Below are 6,478 nucleotides of genomic sequence, written 5' to 3'. Positions count from 1 at the left end.
CAAGAAGCTTTAGTGATTTCCATTTGCATGAAAATAAAATACAAAGTCCTTCATTTTGCATTTAAATCCCTTCATAATCTGTGTCCAATCTATCTTTGAGAATTGTTTCACACTACTTCCCATTACACATTTTGTGTGTCTGCCAAATGGGTCTATCATCATACCCCAAAAACAGCCTTCTTTATCTTGACTCTCTTTCTATACCTAAACTATTCCCCATCTTCACATCCTTCATTTGAAACTTCTAGCTGCTTTAAGGCTCAACTCAAGTGCCACTTAGAGGCCCTTCCTGATTTCCCCCAATTGTACTTTCATCCTCCTGAAATTGATTTAATTTATTTGGTATGTTTTAGATTTATTTGTCTATTTCTAGGCTGTTTCCTTCCAAGTATAATTTAAGTTCCCAAAAGGTAGATATTGTTTTATTTTAGTCTCTATATACCCAGTATATAGCACATACTAAGCCCTTATTAAATGTTTGTTTAACTAAATTTAATTGAATTTAATTAGCTCATGAAAATATTTTATCCCAAAGTAGACCAAAAACAACTGGTTTAAAATTCTCTATCCTGCTACAATCAGTCAGATAGGCATCCTGGTTGGTATGGGGATGGGGATGTGGGACAAGGGAAGCAAAGGTCAGAATGGGACACCAGGATCATAATATATGGCCCTCTATGACATATTTATAGTGGAGATGATATACATGATAAAATGTACATGTATGCATAGTATTGTGGAAATATGGCAGCTATAGAACTCACTTTTATTGTCTTCCTGATAGTTCTTTATTTGTTTGCATGCAACATCTGACTACCACTCTTTGCAACTAATACATCATTCCTTTAAGGTTTCTTCAACTTCTAGGCCCCAACTTCTTGTAGGTAATTGCATCAGCGGCCACTTCACCTATACTACCAAACCACCATTTCTACTACTTGACAGAGCCATAATTCAGGAATTATGATTGGGGATTTGCCCCAGAAGGGCCTAGAATAGTCAATGTCCAGGAATGTAATTCCTCCTCATCAAGGTTCTATAATTCCTCTCCCTTTGAGTTTTCCAGAGGTCCTACACTGGTACAATCAACCTCCATCCCTCTTCAGAGGTTTTACAGCCAGTTCTAACACTCCTATTGGGACTGAATGCATCTCCACAAGCCTACCTTTACCCACTGCTACAAACCCAATTGGTGCCACCATCTCCAGGGACCTGGAGGAGAGTCAAACATACCACTAGGACTCAGGTCAGGCTCTACTGGGTGAGCTGTCCTCTCTTTGAAGTTACTTTATCCATCCATGGAAGATAGCCCCCACTTTCCAATGAATTTGCCCTGGGTACTAGAATACTAGTAGCATCTGTGCTACCTTCTATAATTTGAGAGGGTTTCTCACTCTTTGCCATGACCCCACAAGCCTGAATTGAATTCCTTCTCTTCATCTGTAAAACAGTAATAATAATAATACTCCTTGGGGTTATTGGGGGGATCAAAGGACATAATATTTGTAAAGTGTTTTGCAAAATCTCACAGTGATTCTTATGGCAAAATATGTATGTAATCTCAACAGTAACTATTTTTACGATTACCATTTTATAGGTATTTGTAAAGGAAAACAGTAGACTTGAGACCTTATCCAATATAGACCTGGGATCTGAGTGAGAGAAGAAAATGTCCCATAGTTACCATGTTCTAGTAGGTTTGAAGAGACACTCCACTGAATGAATGAAAACCACACGATTTTCAAGAGGATTCTTTTTTTCTGGATCACATTCCTTACATCAAATCTTTAGAAAAAGAATCTTTGAAGAGGTAAGCCACATTTTTTTTATTAAAAGTGAGAATGGAACTCCCATTGTCTCTTGGATGCTACCAATCTGTTCACAGGATGTGAGAAGATTCTGCTGCTATGTGAAAGGAAAACCTTTCGCAGCCTTTAAACCTTCTGGGACTGGTGGTTGGGGTGGGGGGGTGTATAGTTAGGAAGAAGAGCATGTATAAATGCTTAGTAATCATGCCTGATACCCTAATTTGATATTTAATTGTTTTTAAGGGAGTGTGCCTTTTCAAATATCATAGAATAATAATAGTTCTCATTTGCAGAGTGCTTTACAATTTATAAAGCACTTTCTTCCTAATGAAGATTTTACAAATTAGGAATAATAATAAGTAATAATACTTTATATTCTAATATTCTGAGACTAGCTTATAAATGGGGCTTTTAAAGTTCTTTGTTATAAAACAGGGACTTTACACTATGCTGAAAGAAAAAAGAGTGATGGAAAGATCTAAGACTCATACAAATCAAGAGATTTGCCCAAGATCACATGATTGTCACCCTCCTTCCTCTCAAAAAGCTCCAGTGGCTCTCTATCACATCCAGAATGAAACATCAAATCTTCTATTCATCATCCAAAGACTTTCACAACCCGACCATGTTACTTTTCCCACGATGTATTCTTACATGATTCATTCTGCTACATACTTCAGCTGTTCCTTGAAGAAGATGTTCTATCTTCCAACTCTGGGCATTTTCACTGACTGGTGCCTATGGCTAAAATTCTTTCCTTCCTTATCTCTGCTTCCAGGAGTCCTTGGCTTCCTTTAAGTCCCATCTAAAATCCCACATTCTACAAAGAGCCTTTCTTAATCCCCCTTAATTCTAGTACTTTGTCTCTGTTAATTATGTCCAATATATCCTGTATATCGCTTTATACATAGTCATTTTCATGTTGTCTCCTTCATTAAGCTATGAGCTCTTTGAAACAATCAACTGCCCTTTGACTATTTTCCTATTCCCCAGTGCTGATACATGGTTGGTATTTAAGTAATATTCATTTACTCATTCACTGAAAATGAATACCAGCCAAGACTTGAACTCAGACTTTCTAAAGCCCAAGCAATCTCCTTTCCGTCACACTTTTCTCTCTCAACATAGAGTAAAGCCCCCATTTTATAAAAGAAAATTTTTAAAAGCCACATTCATAAGCTAGTCTAAGAATATTAGAGTTCAAGAAGAAAAAATATTGAAAGGAAATATTGTATCTCTAAGCAGTATGATGGAAGTGTCTACCTTTAACAAGCTCATGTGAGAGTCCTGGATGGAAAACTTATTTATTTCTTTATACCACTGCAACATATTTGTGGGGGGGAAATTAAATAAGAGGTATGCACTTTATGTGTGTCTCAACCAAAGGAGGAGGGAGAGCATTTTAAAAAGGAGAATAGGGGCTATGGTATTCTCAGACTGGCTACCCAGAAAGTTACAAGTTGTTTTTAAGTCTTTAATAGCATCTGTTTCAGTTTTAAAGGTTTATTGAAAGTGGACATTATTTACGCCATGTTCATACAAAAATATGAGTAGTGTTTCTTCAGCACCTTTAGCAGATGTTTTAAGGGGAAAAGCTGAGATCACATAACCTCAAGAATCATAAACATGCCAACCTTTCCCAAAATAATACCTCCCTTTATAGCAAGTCCATATTTTCATTTCAGGTCAAGTCTCTTATCAAGGATTGAACTTTGATAGACTACTTCTTAATGGGCCTTTGGCTAGAAAGTTTGTCATGTCTAAACAGTTAAGTAGAGTTAATTCTGGTCAGTGCCTGGATGGAGGCTCTTCAAAGAAAATCAGAGTGTTGTCTTAAAAAGCAGTACTTCAAAAGGTGAGTAAGTCTCTTAGTTGGTTCTCAGCCCAAATTCCTTTGTACTTTTAGGTATATTGTGTTTTCCCTTACTTAAAGACAAATATGTCTCTAGGAAAGTAGTTCTACAAGTGGAGTCCAAAAGAATTCTCCAAAGTTCTTCTCCTCCATTATTATTATTAATAGGTCCATCTCTATATTTGTGTTCCTGCCATAACTTAATAGTTTACTTATGGTCACTCTGATTAGTCTCATCATAAGGACAGAGTATGTCTTGAGTCAGAAAGGCCTTAAATCAAGGGGGAAGCTGTATGATTCAGTGGATTGAGAGCCAGGCCTGGAGATGAAAGGTCCTAGGTTCAAATCTGGCCTTAAACACATCCTACCTGTGTGACCCTGGGCAAGTCACTTAACCCCCATTTCCTAGCCCTTACTGCTCTTCTGCCTTGGAACTAATACACTGTATTGATTCTAAGATAGAAGGTAAGGGGTAAAAAAAAAGAAACAATGGTCTTAAGTAATCTAATTCAAGATTGTCATTTTTCAGATGGAGAAACTAAGGCTTACAGAGATCAAGAGACTTGCTGAAAATCACATGTAGTAAGTCAATCAGTTAGACAATAAATATTGAGTAAACACTTACTGTGTACCAGTCACTGCACAAAGTCCTGAGCATACCACAAAAAAACAAAAACAGGCTCTTCCTACCAGAAGTTCACATTCTAATGATGGAGACAACATGGACCTTGAGTAAAAGGGAGGGAATCTAAGACACAATGATCTCAAAGAAGGGTGAGAGGCCTCCTGCAGAAAGTAGAATCTGAGCTGAATCTTGAAGAAATCCAGGGAAACTAAGAGCTTTAAATGCCAAACAAAAGAATTGATATTAGATAGTAATGGTCACTGGAGCTCATTCAGTATGGGAGAAGAGAAGGAAGAGGGATACATGGTCAGATCTATACTTTAGAAAATTACCTTGGCAGCTGAGTGGAGGATAAAATTGAAGATGGGGAGAGAGTTGAGAGATGGGGCAGCTGAGTGGAGGATAAAATTGAAGATGGGGAGAGAGCCTTCCTAAAAGGCTATAGCAATAGCCTAGACAATGTGAATTTTAAAATTACTCCACCCTAATTAGACATACTTTAGGGGAAGATAAAGTTGTAAACTCCTGATTGAACAATGAAGGTACTTAACTCATACCTCATAGTGAAGCTAAAACTTAAGCTAAATCTATTTTTAGATCTAATACAAAAGAGTGTTAAGTAACTATAAAGGTTAAATTAATCACAAAAAGGTCAAAGTAACTCACAAAAGGTAAGCTTAACAAAGAAGTGTGAAATACTCAAAAGATATAATCTAACCAGAGAAGGTGAGAACTAGAGAGTAAACAGTCCTGGAGAAAATCTAATCAAAGAAGGTGAGAACTAAAGAACAGGCAATCCTGGAAAAAGTGTCTACTATGATTGGTAGACCTGAAAATTTAGGGGAGGTGACATAAGAGAAAATTTCTTTAAAAGGAGGCTAAAGAAGTCAGTTCAGGCAATTCAATTCAGTTTGGAGTGCAATTGGATTCGAGGATTGAATTCAGTTCAGGACTGGAACTCAGCCTGGAGGATCTCACTCAGGCAGCTTCCTTGGAAACAGTCTCGTGGTGAGTGATAAGACTGACTCCCTTCCCCTTGGGCTCAGGGAGGCCACTTTGGCCAAGGCCTTTAACTACTGCCTGGCTCAGCCTGAGCCAGAGCAGTTTAAATTAATTCTTTCTCTCTCTCTTTTCCTTAATTCCTTCTCTCTATATTAATTAAAATCACCATAATTCCCAGCTGACTTGGGTATTTTATTATTTGGGAATTTTCCCTAGTGACCAATTATTTAGATTTCAAGTCACAAAGCTAAAATTATCCTTTACAACAAGAGGGAATATGGGGCATAAACTAGGCTTGTGACTCTAAGTAGAGAGAATGAGATATGTTCAAGAGATGTTATACAGAAGAAATTATGAGATTGGGCACTGGATTAGTATGTGGGGTCAGAGCCAGAATTCAAGGTGACACCTAGATGGTGAGCCTGGATGACTGGAAGAAGATGGTGTCCTTGACAGGAAAAGGGGAGTTCTGAAGAGGGTAGTGTTCAGAGAGAAAGATAATGAGGACTATTTTGGATGTTGAGTTTGGGGTGAGTGAATGAATAAATGAAAAGGCTAAAGTTTAGTAAGTTCATATTACAAACAAAACACTGTGCTGAATACTTATACAAATAGAAAAACAGAGGCAATTGCTGACTATAGGATAATAATCAGTTAGAGTCCCAAAACCTTATCATGATGTGGAATTGGGATACAGGAGAACAATTAGGTCTATATAAATCTACACAAACCCAAAGAGGCAACCATGCAAAATAGCAGTGCACAGAGATGATGGCTCAAGACAGAGTTTTCTGGAAGACCCATGGTATGCATGACAAGGAAGAAAATTGAGACAAAGAAACAGAAGGACTAGTCAAGCAGGAGGAGAATCAGGACAGGAACAGTGTCACACACACACACACACACACACACACACAAACTATAGAGAATCTCTAGACCAAAAAAAAATGTGATCAATGGTCTCAAAGCCTATAGAGAAGTCAAGATGAATGAGAATTTTTAGGAGGTGTAGCACTAAAGGGGTATTGGTAACTTTGAGTGGGCAAATTCTGTTCAATAATGAAATTGAAAGTAAATAGCAAAGCCAGAATCCAAACCCACTTCCTCTGGCACTGAATCTAATGATTTTCCAACTAGACCATATGGCAACAAAAATGTTGGACCATTACCCCCATTTATTCTGTGGAGTAT

The 6,478-nt window shown here is 37.6% G+C and overlaps 1 long non-coding RNA gene across 1 annotated transcript; it reads left to right on the top strand.

The window, feature by feature from the left end:
* The first annotated feature begins 729 nt into the window (after window positions 1-729).
* On the top strand, window positions 730-4,280 carry LOC103101746 (uncharacterized). The gene is made up of 4 exons (XR_464727.2): window positions 730-1,261; window positions 1,598-1,810; window positions 3,494-3,663; window positions 4,190-4,280. It is a non-coding gene; the product is annotated as an uncharacterized LOC103101746 (long non-coding RNA).
* The last annotated feature ends 2,198 nt before the right edge of the window (window positions 4,281-6,478 follow it).

The sequence above is a fragment of the Monodelphis domestica genome, chromosome 3, assembly GCF_027887165.1.
Source record: "Monodelphis domestica isolate mMonDom1 chromosome 3, mMonDom1.pri, whole genome shotgun sequence".
Lineage (NCBI taxonomy): Eukaryota > Metazoa > Chordata > Mammalia > Didelphimorphia > Didelphidae > Monodelphis > Monodelphis domestica.
Note: the sequence above shows the minus strand (reverse complement) of the source record. Positions and strands in the feature narration are given on the sequence as shown.